Raw genomic sequence first — 17051 nt, 5'->3', positions numbered from 1 at the left:
ATTTAAGATTTTACCATTTTGGAGACCAAAACAATAGACCCAGAAGTGGAAAAACAATTCTTCTTGAAACTTGACATCTAGAAATTATGGAACCTTGAAATTTGGACTTGGGGTTAGAGACAAGGTCGACCCTGCCCTAGGTCAAGGTTGATGTCATCCTTGACCTAGGTTAAGGTCAAATTTCACTTTGACCTAAAATTTCATCTTTGCCTCGAGGTCACAAATCTTAGGATCTCAGTCCAAAATGCTAGGAAAGTATAGAAAGAAAGTGGAAAAGGGGGTAGAATAGGGGAAAAAGCCAGATCCAATCCAAAGACCCATTCAAGGCACATGAAATGACCCCAAATCACCTACTTAGAGTGTTAAACACTCTTAACATGGAAGTACTTCCATTTTAAGATGATACAATGATAAATGAAATAGTTTTTCACTATTCAAAATAGTTATTTTCTTGATTATTTATGTGTTCCTTAGAATTGATGATCTAGAAAGTGCTTAGTAGGACATGGTTCTTACATAAAATAGAATAAAATTTGACATGTTGATCAATTTCTTAAGTATATTTATTTATGGTATATTCATGTGATGATATGTTGTGTTCGACAATTTGGTTGGTAATTGGCTTATGAAATGATATTATTAAAGTATCTATAATCTCAACATGTAAATTGGAAACAAGAATGGAGTTGCATAATTAATTGGAATATATTTTAGCTAGACTTGTTGACTCAACTGTGTAGTTTACTTTTAACCTTGACTTGACTTGAATTTTTGGCCCATGTGGAAAGTGTATGGAAACACAGTCTTCCTATGAGAATGGAAAAGGGTATGTATGGATCCTTCTTTTATCTATCTTTGAAAATATATATTACGTGGGTGTTATGTTTATGCGATGATCCACCATGTATCTGAGTTCTACTTTATAGAAGTTTTTGACCTATTTTATTTAGTCAATCTAGTCAATAAACATCAATTGATGAAAGAGAAACAAACTTGCAGTTGGGAGTTCAAAGGTGCCCATTCTTTCTTTCTTTTTGCATTTAATTCTTGTGTTAAGAATTTGAGAATAAATCTATATATGCCTAGTTACATTTTAGCTTAAAGAGCCCCATTGCATTTCCTAATAAGAAATCACCTCTATTACATGTATTTATCTTGTTGCAAATTGTGCAATATCTTCATCATAGTTTTGCTAACTATGCTCTATACTTATTTCATACTTAATCACCATAGACTGATCACTAATTGAAAGCTTTCTTTCATTTTTTCCTCTTGCCATAACCATCTACTAATTGCAATGGGGTAAAAGCACAAACCTATGTCACCCTTTTGTAAAGGAAAAGGCTAACAAAAGTATAACTATTCACCTTCAATGACATAAAAGTGGTATTATTATTTTGAATTTGAAAATGAAATAAACAAATAAAATATGTAAAAATGGATGAAGTTTAGGATTATAATTTTTAATAATTATTTGGAATAATAATTGATATATTTTCCTGATTTTTATAGATGTTGAAAAACACTAAAAATTAAGGGTCTAGTTCCCACCACAAAAATATATGAAAATAAACTTATTTTCACTTGATCTTAGACTATGTTATAGATAACACATATATCTAGAACAATATAAAATAAAATTTTACTTTAGACTTATATTTTCTCTTTTATAATGATTGAAATTTTGATTCATCTGAAATTGATAGTTTTCATCTCCCACCACATTTTTCTAAAAAAATCTATTCTAACTAAGATAAAAATTATACATTTTAGAAGAGGACTCTCTCCTCTAGAACATCATATAATTTTTATATTTTTATGATATGATTTAATATTTTTTCTTTCTCAAAATTGACATCTTTTTGAGTGCTAAAATATGTGCTTGTATAATTTTTTAATTACAATGTACTATGTCTAATTAAAACACTATAAAATATATACGAGAATATTCTTGACTCTGAGCTCTATAAAATGGTTCTCATATGTTATTAAAAAGTTATCATAAAAAATAATAAGAGTTATTGAAACATCACTTTTCTAAAATAATTTTATTTCTTTAGTAATTGGATACAAACTAGTATAAAACATGCATTTAATAGACATTTCCAATTGGAAAAGTGTGATACCATATATAACTTAGATATAATAAATTTATCTAGATCATATGTTTAAAAAAATGATTTTTAGATATAAATACTCAAATATAGTCATTCTGATAAGTCAGCCTAAAAGTTGGCATTGCTTTGTACTTTTACACAATGATTCATCCCCATTTAAGGAATTGTTTAGTGTGGTTAGTGAAATGTTGTAGTGCACATAATATCTATAATTGATTACTTTTCTTTTGCACTCTAAAATTCATGACTACGTGAAACTTATTGGGCATCCTTATGTCAATAAAAAAAAATGATAGCTATCCTTGACCAATTTTATGTTCAACAAGCTTATGAACCTCTTAAACTAGAAATGGTAGATTTGGTATCTTAGTGTGTTTGACCAGCATCATCTATGAGCTCTCTTTTACTTGGGTCCACAATTTTAATGAGGGTCAATAATTTGATTTCACAATTCCTCTTTCCTTTATCATAGTCATATCCTCCTATTTGTCCTTGTATGCTTAAACCATCATGTAATGCAGTTGAGATTCTTGAGCAAGAATAAAGAAAGTTTGAAGGAAAACTCATATGAAAAGCCATATGCTATTCAAATTTCTTCAAAGGCAATTAATAACTCAAAGTTTAATTGAACATCCCTTTATTTCATCTCCCATATGAGGTTTAAGTTTCAATTGGATTTCTAGACAACTCCATTTTATTTTGTATGAATATGACATTTTTTTTAATAATCCACAAGAATTGCTATGACATGATAGTGGCAGGGACATGATTCAAGCAATTCATAACAATAAAAAATAGAAAATGATATTCTAGTTTTGAACTTGTTGCTTAGGAGAAATAACAGACAATCATAAACAAATTCTCTATCAAATCATGTAGCCCAAAGGTCATCTTCTATGTGATTTAATGCCTATCCTGGGTTTGAGATTGGAAGAAATTTCAATGTATTATTTTATAGAGAGACACGAATGTTAACATCTTCATTATACATCAAGCAAGAGTTTAAATAATTATTTTTTCGCTATCTAGTAAAGGCCTCATGGGAATGCTCATTATCCTGAGTAATTGTTACATTGTGTAGGGTTTTATGTTGTGTTAGCCATCCATTTATAGTTAGTAGGTTCTATTCCTAGAAGTTTCAAGATCGAAAAGCTAAGTGCAGATGAATGTATATTACCCTAAGGCATATTGGAAAACAAATAGATCTGCATAAGTCTGTGAGACATCATCAATCCCTATTCTTTTCTTTGATGTATTCCTCTAAAATGGCACATGATAATAACCCTTGAACTAAAGTTCTATTCACATCTAGATGAATGAATTGTGAGACTTGTTAAATTCATAGTCTCAATGGGAATAACTAGTAGATCACATCTTTTATAATAAAAAAATTAATTCCCTTTCAAACATTACAGAACATGTCTTTATCAAATGTAATTATTAGAGATGGGAAGGTCAACACTTATGTATCTATAGCATGTTACTTAGATTTAGATCTACAGGTTGTTAGATTAAATTACTTTGATATTTATTGATGTATGGCTTGAAGTGTTATTCATGTATGATGATGAAACACACATGTGGCTAGGTATCTCGATGTTGGATAAATCATATTATGTTTTTAAAAGTACTGGAGATGAGACTAACACTAAAGTTGTAACCAAGAACAAAGTTTTTTTTCTATTTTATCGAGCTATATTTTCTGACACTTGAATATTTCTAAGACTATTTTAGTAGACAATTGTATTACTACTCTTAGTTTTGCTTGCTTAGTTTTCCTCGATGTCGAGCTAGGCATCTTTCATGTTAGGAAAGATTCTGAGGAAGCTTAACAGCTTTGTGGTAGGGTGGTAAAGAACTCCTACAATATTCTCACCCTTGTGTTCTTAGACATGTTCTTGAGCTTCTATCAACATGGTCAACATAATCGGTACATCTCGGTATTCTGGTAACAAAAATATGGCTTCTTTTAGATTTGAGCATATATGTATATGTAACATTTTTGTTATAGTTAATAATAGTTAATCAACTAATGTTGACTAGTCAATATTCAAATGACTTTGACCCTCATTGAATTTTCCACATTTTATGGAGATTGCTGATGTACCATTGGTTTTGCAGAGGCAGTCTTTACACTCTGCTCTCTCAGATGAAAAATAAGCACTACTCATTATCTACTTCCCTAAAAAAGGATGATTATACTTATAAGATAGGATAGAGAAAAAACATTAATAGTTAATAGATATGAATTGAGAAAAATTCTTCTCTATCTTGCTTTATAAGGTTATAGAAAACTCAAAATATATTTTCTTCTATCTTAGCTTGTTGCAACATCTACTAAACAACTAACTTCTTATATTCTTCACCAACTGAATCTACTACTTTTAATCCTACGTCAACAAAGCTATAAACCACCTGGCATAATTTTAAAACAATAATATTTGTCTACTATATATTAGAAAATAATTGTTAAATTAGATATTGAGAGAAAGGAGGGCAAGAAAAGGCTATATTGACCAAGAGTCCAAAAGCCAAGAGTCCAATAACAGAGCCTTGAATTGACATAGCTGCCAACTCACCATTACCCAAATGGCTAGCACATATTGTTGTGACTAACATCATTGAATATGAACATAGTTTGGTAAAAGTGGTAGGCCCTACAATTTTTGATAATTTCTTTGACTCCACCAAACTATCTTTGATCAACTATTGAAAACTAACAATACTATCCAAGTATGTTAATCTACTATTCTTTATGATGTTAACTTCATGATTACTAATACTATTATTTTGATCCTCTTCCTTCAACAATATTTTTGAGCTAAGACCATCAACTATGTTTACCATCAAAGAAAACTATGGAACCTTCATACAATGTTCTTATATTTCATTTAGAATTGAGAATAACTATAAAATATATGTGTTCCCTATGGTCTTAGCTTTGAATGGCAGATGGAGTTTAGTCAAAAATCTATGACATAAGTGAGTTTTCAAGCAAAATAGAAAACATTATCATAGTTCTAATTCATTTTAGAAGGTGGACCAAGATCTTAAATATTCTCTGATACCAATTAGAGAAATCTAAGACAACTCTGATGCACCTTGTGAAAGGTGGATGGGAAAAAAAAAACTAAAATGGAAAAATACTCAATCTTCTGTAGCACTAATATATTTCAATAACCATTTTGTCCATATCAATTACATGACAAGATGCTTCTATTTATAGAGGTCTTTGATTGTTTCCAAAAACATCTAAATTAGTTGACATAGGACAAATAAATTTTTCTAGAATTATCTAAAAAGAAATGACTTCTAGAACTTCACCTAACCCTATTTGTCAATCCAAGAATTTCTAGAATCCTCTATTATTCTTTTACAATTCATTTGAGGGGAAATTACACATTCCAACACTCCCCCCGAATCTCAACATCAAATGTTGTTGCATAAAAATCCAAATCCTTTCTTCTGCCTGATGTCATTTTCTAATAATCTTCGTATCTATTAATTTCTTCATAAATAGTATCTTCCAAGGTTGCAACCTTTAATTTTAAAAAATATTTTGTCAGCAATCGACTACAAACAATTTCCTCTTTTCACAGGATCCACTGATAATCTTTCCTCATCTGCCACAAATATCGATGATAGGATTCACTAATAACCTTGATCAAATTCATGTCTTCTATTAGGTACCCCTTGATAGCTTCATCTACCACAAATGGTGATAGGGTTCTCCAAATAACCTTGCTTAAAATAAAATATCTCTTTGTTGTCATAAATGGTGACAAATAAATTCTTTCCTTCTTCACCTATTCATTGATTAGCTACTTCTGTCAAAAAATAATGATAGGATACTCCTAATTAACTTGACTCTGATTTGTCTATCACAAATGGTGACATGATTTTCTTAACTAGGCTTTGAATCATCTATCATAGATGGTGATAGGATTTTCTTACACTGGCTCTGATACCACTTGTAGAAGGTGGACCAAGATCTTAAATATTCTTTGATAACAATTGTAGAAACCCACGATAACTTTGATGCTCCTTGCGAAAGGTGGATGGACAAAACAATCTAAAATAGAAAAATACTCAATCTACTGCAACACTAATATATTTTAATAACCATTTTGTCCATATTAATTACATTACAAGATGCTTCTATTTATAGAGGTCTTTGATTATTACCAGAAACATCTAAATTAGTCGATATAGGACAAATAAACTTTTTTAGAACTATCTAAAAAGAAATCACTTCTAGAACTTCACCTAACCCAATTTGTCAATCTAGGAATTTCTAGAATCCTCTATTACTCTTTTGCAATTCATTTGAGGGGAACTTACACATTTCAACATTCATCACACAACCTCAAGTTTTCCAAAAAAACTTCAACATCAATGAATATAATCATTTAGTCTTAATCTAAACCTTTTAGGTAAACTAGTCTCGAAAATGATCAACATTATGTCTATTATAAATAAAGAGTACTATTCTAAATAAAGAGAGAGGTATACATACATCATACTTTCCATGACAAGGGTGTCTCCAATCCAAAAAAGGGAACCTCACAAGAATTGTGTGTGAAGAGATTTGGACGTCTGATTAGAGTTTTGTGTTCTGACTAGTAGGAATGAGATTAATATGCGATGGTGGAATCTGAAAGAGATTGAGTAAGTGAGCATATCTTAATGGTTGGAGGTTACATTTCCTAATTTGATCCATTAAAAAGAGTATACTTTCTTTTGTTTAAACATTAAAATGGCAATGAGTTTATTTATTGTGTAGAATGTATCACATGGTTAAATTTTTATTTTATTGTGTTAATAGGTATCACATAGTTAAATTTTTAATTAATTTATAATATAAGTTAGATATATCGAAAATTCCATAACTTTTTATTAGTCAATATTTAAAGAATAATTCTTTCTAACTCTTCCATATTCTATATGAGATAAAATTCAATGTTACATATTTACTTTTAAAAATATAATAAAAATACAATTAAATATTTATAACATTTATGCAATCTTATAAGTAATTTCTTGAAACAATTCATGGGTAGTAATATGACTTTGTAAATGTCTAAAGTCAAGACTTCAACTACCAAATATTAAGTCATGCAACAATAAACAAATATTTATTTTTGTATGAGTAAGCATCATATAATTAATTCTTAATTTTACTTTAAATACAACATAGATACACCAAAATAGGCAAGAGCCTACAACACAACAGTACATTGTGAGCCTCTTGTCAATCTACTCACACTTAATGAACAAGTGCCGACTTAGCATGTTAGTATTAGTAGAAATTTAGTATAATATAAGTATATATAATATTTTTAATTGAATGAAAAACATTAATTTTTAAAATATAAAATTAAAAATACTATATTAAAAATATTAAAAAGTATATAAGTACTAAAAACAATCTGAGTTAAGATGATATAAATCAAATTATTAAATATATAACTCTTATAAATCCGGTCCATATAAGAGTTAAAATGATTCATCCAATCAAAACATAGAAAAGTATTTGATAGAAATTATCAAGTTAAAAAACTTGAATCTAACTATGCACAATGTATTGATTTTAAAAATAATTTTAAAAATGATAGATTTTAAAAGTTATCCATGAAATGCAAAAAGTATCACAATACTTAACCTACTACAAGTAATAATACATAGTGTATGGCAAGTAATAATTATAATTATAATCAATTACACCACATAATAATTAATCTTGATTTCTACTACACCAAAATCTCTCAAAATATTTTACAATAACAAAATAAACATTTTTAATTAATTGTACACTCAATATAGACAAAATGTTTAAGAACTATAATAAAATATTCTTTACACTTGTATAATCAAACACAAATAATGTATGAATTTAGAGAAAAAATATCAAATCTAAACACTCTTGATATTTAATAGATAAAATACAAGTACTTTACACTTGCATAATCAAATACAAATGATGTATGAACTTATAGAAAATTTATCAAATCAAAACACTCTTGATACTTAATAGATAATATAGAAGTATTTGACATTTAATCCTTCCAATAATTAAATATGTTTTTAATTAGACATAAATAATAAAAATTAGTTCTGTTCTAAATGATGCTATGTTGAGATTCATACGGGGAGCGAAACCTCTTAATTTAGGAGTATATTTGGTGGTTGATCATATTTTGATAGTTATGAGAGTACTTGTAATTATTTATTCCATTAATAGAATATGTGAACATTATTATTTAAGTACTAAAATATCTACAAATGGGTAAAAGTACAAACCTGTGTGTCACCCTTTTATAAAGGAAAATGCTAACAAAAGTATCAGTATTTATTTTCAATGACATAAACATGATAGCATTATTGAATAAATTTTAGGATTATAATTTTTAATAATTATTTGGAATAAGATTATAATGTATTTTCCTAATTTTTAAAGACAATTTTTTACTTGTTGAAAAATAAGGATCTAGTTCCCACCACAAAATAATGTGGAAATAAACTTATTTCCCTTAAATCTTAGATTATGTTATAGAAAACATATATAGCTAGAACAATCAAAAATAAAAATTGGCTTTAGACCTATATTTTATCATGTATAATGATTCAAGTTTAACTAATCTGAAATTGATAGTTTTCATGTCCCACCACATTTTTTGAAACAAATCTTTTCTAGCCAAAAGAAAAATTATGCATTCTTGAAGAGGATTCTCTCCTCTAGAACGTTATGTGATTTTCAAATTTTTTTGGATATGAATTAATATTTTTCCATTCTCAAACCTGACATCTTCTCGAGTGTTAAAATATGTACTTGTAGAGTTTTTTAATTACAATATACTATATCTAATTAAAACAATATAAACTCTATATGAGAATATTCTTGACTTTGAACTCTACAAAATGGTGTTTATATGTTATTAAAAAATTATTATAAAAAATAGTAAGAGTTATTGAAACATCAATTTTCTGAAATAATTTTATTTCTTTAGTAATTGGATACAAACTATTATAAAACATGCATTTAATAGATATTTCCAATTGGAAAAGTGTGAGACCATATATAACTTAGCTAGAGTGAATTTTTCTAGATCATATGTTTGAATAAAATTGATTTTTAGATAGAAATATTCAAATTTAGTTAATCTGATAATTTAGCTTGAAAGGTGATGCATCCTTGTACTTTTACCCAAATATATATTATTGGGTTACAAATATTAATAATTATTTTTTTAGTTTATTTTTAGCTTGGATACTCCAAAAGCTATGCACCTACCTATTTGCCAACACCTAAATAGTATAATTACCATCTATCTCTACCTTATATGTCTATGTCCCACCCCCCTCTCTCATCACCCATCAAGGTCTATATCTATATATCTTTCCTCATCATCCCTCTTACTCTTTGCCTCATTTCTTCTCCTTCTCTCATTCTCCTATCTCCCACTGCCAGTAATTATATCTTCCCATCAATTACTATCTATTGATACGTCTTATCTTTTACCCCTACCCCTCTCTCTCTCTCTCACACACACACATTAACATTTGTCCCATTTAAATACCTTTAATCTCTACCTCTTGCCCTCCCCTATCTTCCTTTCCCAATCACCACACCTATCTATTCCAAGCCACAATTACTATCATTTTAAATTTTCATCTCATCTCTTTCTCCCTTCCCTATATCTCTCTCTCCCTCTCCCTTCTACATTTCTTCCTTTCACCCCATGCCCCCACACAATCTCTCCTCCCTACTAAATATCTATTAGCATCTCTCTCTCTCTCTCTCTCTCTCTCTGGCACACACACACACACACACACACACACCCATGCCCATGCCCAAGCCCACACCTAGACACACGCACATGCACCCACACACCCACACCCACACCCACACCCAATTAAAACTTTCCCTTGTAAATATGTTCTTTCTCAACCTAATGTCCTCCCCTCTCTTCCTTATCCAATCACCATACCTATCTATTCCAAACTATAATTATCCTTATTTAAAGCTCTATCTCATCTTTTCCCCTTTCCTTTATCACTCTCTTCCTCTTTCCCTCCCTCCCCCCCCCCCCCTTTTGTATTTATCCCTACCAAATATCTTTTACCATCTCTTCTGCTCTCTCTCTCTCTCTCTCTCTCTCTCTCTCTCTCTCTCTCTCTCTCTCTCTCTCTCTTAAAATTTGTGCCCTTTAATTACCTCTTATCTCTACCTATTTTCCTCCCCTCTCTCCCTTTCCCAATCACAATTGTTATCTATTCTAAGATATTATTACCCTCATTATAAATACCTATCTCATCTCTTTCCCCCTTCCTCGCATCTCTCTCTTTCTCATCTCTATCCCTCTCACTTCAACATTTCTCCCTTTCACCCCCACCCCTTCACCATCTCTCCCCCCTACTAAATATCTATTAAAATATCTCTTCCCCTAACTACTCTCTTCCACTTTGTATTCTTTCTCCTAATACCGTCTACTATTACACCACCCCCCCTCCCCCCACCCTCCCACCTCACTCAATATTTTATGTTATGCCCTAATTACCCTCTTTCCCTCTCCACTAGATATATTTCCTTATCATCCCTCTTACTATTTGCCTCATTTATTTCCTTCTCCTTCTCTCATTCTCCTATCTCCCCCCACCTCTAATTATATCTTTCCATTAATTACTATCTATTTATGCCTCTTATATTTTACCACCCCCCTCTCTCTTTATCACACATTAACATTTGTCCCCTTTAAGTATCTTCAATCTTTACATGTTGTCCTCCCCTCTCTTCCTTTCCCAATCACCATGCCTATCTATTCCAAGCCCTAATTATCATCATTTTAAATTTTCATTTCATCTCTTTCCCCCTTCCCTATATCTCTCTCTTCCTCATCTGTCTCCCTCTCCCTTCTACGTTTCTCCCTTTCACCCAATGCCCTCACACAATCTCCCCACCCTCCTAAATATAAATTAGCATCTCTCTCCTCCTAATTACTCTCTTTAACTCACTCTTCTTTCTCATCATGTCATCTAATATCCCCTTCCCCCCCCCCCCCCCCTCTCTCTCTCTCTCATGCACACATGTGTGCGCACACACATGCATGCATCAACAAATGCACCTGCACACACATAAACACACATGCATGCATGCATGTATGCAAGAACATGTGCACATCCACTCACACACATGCAAATGCACACATACACACACTCATGCATCCACATCTACACCTATGCACACACCCAGGCACACACTCCATTAAAATTTTTCTCTATAAATACCTTCTTTCTCTATGCCATGTCCTCCCCTCTCTTCCTTATCCAATCACCATTCCTATCTATTTCAAGCCATAACTATCCTTGTTTTAAAGATCTATGACATCTTTCCCCTTTATCATTCTCTTCCTCTTCTCTTCCCCCCCTCCACCTTCTATATTTATCCCTACTAAATATCTTTTACCATCTCTCTCTCTCTCTCTCTCTCTCTCTCTCTCTCTCTCTCTCTCTCTCTCTCTCTCTCTCTCTCCCTCTCTCAAAATTTGTGCCCTTTAAATACCTCTTATATCAACCTATTTTCCTCCCCTCTCTTCCTTTCCCAATCACCATTCTTATCTAATCTAAAACCTAATTACCCTTATTATAAATACCTATCTCATCTCTTTCCCCCCTTCCCTTTATATCTCTCTTTCTCACATCTCTTCCTCTCACTTCAACATTTCTCCCTTTCACCCCTACCCCTTCACCATCTCTTCCCACCGCTAAATATCTATTAAAATCTCTCTTCCCCTAACTACTCTCTTCCAGTCTATCTTATTTCTCCTAATACCATCTACTAATGCTCCCCCCCCCTCTCTCTCTCTCTCTCACACACACACACACAGACACACACACACACACACACACACACCTCTAGCCATCCCCCCTTCTTTCTCTACCTCACATATTTTCCTTTCTTATTTCTCCCATTATCCCCACTATAAAAATAGCTTTCAACAATTATAATCTATTTCTACATGATGTATGTCACCCTTTTCTTATTTTATCTCTCTAATGCATTATCACCATCTTTGTATACTGAAGTGCTAATTATCCTCTTTCTTGATCTCTATCTCATCCTTCTTCTTCTACTTCTCCTTGTGTCTCTATCTTTCCTATTCTCCCATTCTTAACATTTATTCCCCCTCATTGCCATTTTTTGTGTTTCATGTCAATGCCACCCCCATATTTCTCTCTCTCTCTCTCTCTCTCTCTCTCTCTCTCTCTCTCTCTCTCTCTCTCTCTCTCTCGTGCGCGCGTGCTCATATTTTTCAATATATTTCCTTTTATCAAACTCTCTAAACTGCCTCACATATTTTTAAATATGTCCCCTTTCTATAAAAATCTCTCTTTCTATCTCACATGTCTCACCATATTTATCCTATTTCAATATCTCCCTATGTCCTCTCACTATATCCAAATCTCCATTTACCCTTAATTTGTATACTCCCCATTCTCTCATGTATCCTCTCTCTCTCTCTCTCTCTCTCTCTCTCTCTCTCTCTCTCTCTCTCTCTCTCTCTCTCTCTCTCTCTCTCTCTCTCTCTCTCTCTCTCTCAATATCTCCTCCGTATGTCTATGACACGTGTTACACACTATTTACATTATTTTGAGTGCTAATATTCCTCCTCATAAATAAAATTAGGGTTAAGTTTCATTGAGAATTAAATTTTATTTACTTTTACTTTGAGGATTTGATTTGATTTAGAAGAAAAACAAATTTTTTGTTGAAAAAATAAAATATATGCAAAAATGTTAATATAAATTATTTAAGGAAAACTTAAAAAAACAAAAAAATTAAATTGTAAATTTAAATGTGGTACATTTTTTTAAATGAAGATAATAAAATATATTTTTTACTATTTTTATCCTATTTCTTTTTTACTTACTATTAATTTTTTTTTTTAAATGGTAAAATAAGTTAATGATTTATTAAAAAATATTTTAATATTTTTCACTAAAAGGAAAAAAATATTATTATTTTTTAAATATTATTAAATTTAAAATAATTTAAAACATCTATAAAGAAATTACCTTTTGCATTTCTTTGTGAGAGTAAATCATTTACCATGACAAAACAAATTTCTTTCAAAAAATTATTTACATTCAATTTCGATAATATAATTGAGGCAAACAAAATTCTTTATCATTAGAATTCTAGTCTATGATCAGACTCACCATTTTGAACCCTACTCTCTTTTCCTAAAATCAAATATAATATTATCAATGGTAATTTATCATTTATTTAAATACCAATCTTACTCTTTATAGAGTCTCCATTTGAAAAAAGAACCAAAATCACAAGGATAAGTTAAATTTAGGATAACCAAATTTGAATTCCTTTGAAAACAACAATATCAAAATATGAAAATACTTTGCTTGCAACATTTTTCAGCTTCAAGTTATAAGGTTTTATTTATCATTTAGTTTGCATTCTCACAAAAAAAGGCCAATATTTCATTTCCAAAGTAGGCTTTCATTCTCACACTCAATACCATACAATTAAGATATTTGAGAACAATTTAAATAAATCAAATCTTAGTCCATGTAGTTATTTATGTTTCTATAAACTATTAACAATCTTGTAATGCAAAAATAATTATTCAATTTCTCATACAAAAAATCAAACCCATTACTATTGAATTTGGCTTAGCAAGAACCAAAACCAATCTCAATTGATTTTTAACAAATGCAATTCCATTCTAAATCAACTTCAGAGATTGATCACACAATCTGTTCCAACTCCCAACTTCGTAACACAATGGTTCAAGTCAAGCATTAGATAAATACATTGAATCACTATGATAGCCAATGAATTTAAACCATAATATAAAAATGTGAACAATGTAAAATAACCAATGCATTTCAATCATATGCATAACTTGGCCAACCCTCAAAAACTAGGAGGTAGAATTACTAGTGACATCTAAATCCCAAACATAATTCTTACTAAAACTTTCCCAACTATTTAGTAAATCATACATAACTAAATAAGATAAATTTTATTACTTTTCTTTCTACTGTTATTGGAAAAAATTCACCCAAGAGAGTAAAGTAAATGTTATAGCATTGATTTTAATCAAGATTAATAGTCTGATCTGTTGTAATTTTTTAACATGGCACACAATTTTAACCAGTTTTACTCACTCCAATAAATTCCTTTACACTCCCATGGATGCATTTGCAAAGATTTCATGATTTTTAAACAACTAAAGAAAATAAATATTTTCATTAAAACTCAGTAATATGAAAAGTCACGGCTAAGTGGGGCAAGAAAAGATAATAAAAAATAATCCAGGGCAGATGTAAGATTTAAAAGATATTACTACAATGACTTGTTATCCTGCAGCCTGATCATACAATAGTACTAAACCTTTTTAAACCTTGAAAACAAAATTTGGCCAGCTGAAGGATGCTCACTGAGATGTGTAATGGGCCATTTCAATCTATTATGAATTTGGAGGCTGTACAAACAACTATCTCAAGCTACCATATGGTTGTCCTTTGGGAAACTATAGTATAAAACATAGCTCCTTCTCAAAATATTAAGTTAAGTCTAGTATGAAAACCCGTTCCAAATCAAAACAAAAATCAGATCCTTTTCATCTTATCAAACGAAATAACTATGGCTTACACCACTTGCATCCTATGAAAAATTAAGATTTTCCATAAGCAATTAATAGCAAATTTATTGAACCATTTCTTAACTCATTGGCAATACTTTTTTTTTCAAATTGTTAAAAATCAATCATGACAAGAAAAGATTTTCAACACAATATGAACAAGGAACCTGGGTTGTGTGGTTGCCCCCTTTCACCTATGATTTCTTGTCTCCACTCAAAACCTTATGCTCCAATTCGATGGCACCTCACGAAATCCCTCCAATCCTTTTCAGAAGAAAATGTGTGGTCTGCATTTTTTCTCCCCATTCTAAAAGAAAACCCCTTCTCTCTCTTAACAAGTTGCACTAGTTAATAATTCATTTGATGAATTACACGTTCTGCACTCATCTCACCTAGGTAGATTTTTTTTTTTGGTTATCATTTTACAAGAGGAAGCTCATTGTGGCTAGTGAGATTTTTTCTAGTATATTAATAAAACCTACCATGAAACTCTCATCGAAGCTTGGTTCTTTGCAAAAAGAGGGGTAAAAATTTATTAAGACAGAAAGGAATACAACAAGGAGAGCTCAACAAGGAGCTCGATCCTGAGAAACAAGATCATCAAATTCTTGCACCATCTCAAAGGACAGTTGCCCCCTATCCCTAATATTCCAACCCGGATCATGACTAGAAGCCCATTTGGCTGAACAATCAGCAGGTCTATTCCATTCTCGTGGAATATACTTGAACCTAATGAACTGAAAAGAGGAAGAGAAAAAAAGAATTTGCTTAACAATAGTGGCCAGCTGCCAACTAACATCCTCAAACTCTTGCGAAGAAAGCATGTTCACCACCACCTGGGAATCAGACTCACAAATAATCTTACTCCATCCCCACAAGAAACACTGTTCCACAGCATATAAAATAGCCTGAGCTTCCATGAGATTGTTAGTATAATCACCCTTATGAATTGAGAAGAAAAATTTAACCTTCCCAGAACTACAACGAGCCACTCCACCAATACCAGCCAGACCAGGATTCCCACAAGAAGAACCATCAGTGTTAATTTTCAGAACTCCACAGTACTCAGACTGAAAACATCTTTTACCATTGTTCCCGAACAACCAATCTTGTGTCTCACCTGCACAAAAATCCTTTCCTCTGAAGATCTTTTGTAAAAATAACCTTTATTGAAAAATCATTAAATAAATAATATGAAATAAATCAAACCAAGAAGGTGCTAAAAAAAGAAAAAGAAAAGAAGGTGCTAAAGGAACCTTCAACCTCGTAGTCTGAGCAGGGTTTCCAAAAGAAGCCACAATTCATAAATATGTACACACACTCTTTCATAGGTTGTATGGATGATTTCATGATAGTAAATATAGGTTCTTGGCCATCAATTTTTTTTCCAAGATAGCCTTTCCATCTATGGTGCAAACTTGGAAGCTACAATAGAAGGTAAGCAACCATAAATCAATTAGTTACGTGGTAAAATTTCTAGATTGAACATGAGTAACAATAAATCAATAGATTTTGTAGGTTGAACATATAGAAATGAGATACTTTACCTAAATCTAGAAAATGAAGGAACCTGGTGATTACAATGGTTTTCAGTTTGATTCTCCAATCCTTTCTTCAAAACTTTTTAGCTCTCCTACCCAATATTTGTGTCCTCTTTTTTGTATCCCCTTTTCAAGATTTCAGTAGTGTCATTCTAACCAGAATTCTTTCCCATATTTAACTGACCCAATACACAAGAATAATTATTTGTTTGATAACTTTTTTCTTTGAAAATTTTTAATTTTAAAAAATAACAAGTTATAGTGAAAAATTGTTACACAGATTTGAGGTCTCTTATAAGATTGAAGTACCCTCTAGGCTAAAGCCTCTCAACTAATTAATTTTTTAGTTTATTTTTAGCTTGGATACTCCAAAGGCTATGAAACTACCTATTTGCCAACACCTAAATAATATAAATTTTTAGTTCAAATTGTATACTATAAACAAGTGCCAATACTTGCCAAACTATTGTAGCAGATTTATAGTACAAAACATGAGTAACTAACATTGTTAGATTTTCTAATTATTTAAGCGAATTAACATTGTTATTACATTTTATAGAAATGAAACATATATTTTTATATTAGTTTTATAAGGGAATGGTTAAAAAAATTTAAAGTTGATTATTTAGTTTGATAAATTATTATTATTTAATTAAATTATTATGAAAAATATTAATTAATTATTTATTATGATTTTAAAATATAAATTTTGTTGTAAGTGATTTTCCTCA

General features: G+C 30.9%; 1 pseudogene; it reads right to left on the bottom strand.

Annotated features, from left to right (window-relative positions):
- Positions 1-4964, bottom strand: part of LOC149544194 (protein DETOXIFICATION 35-like) — a 54420-nt pseudogene extending 49456 nt beyond the window's left edge.
- Positions 4965-17051: the final 12087 nt, after the last annotated feature.

The sequence above is a fragment of the Cupressus sempervirens genome, chromosome 8, assembly GCF_028749045.1.
Source record: "Cupressus sempervirens isolate cs-2001-9-10 chromosome 8, ASM2874904v1, whole genome shotgun sequence".
NCBI classification, from domain to species: Eukaryota; Viridiplantae; Streptophyta; class Pinopsida; order Cupressales; family Cupressaceae; genus Cupressus; species Cupressus sempervirens.
Note: the sequence above shows the minus strand (reverse complement) of the source record. Positions and strands in the feature narration are given on the sequence as shown.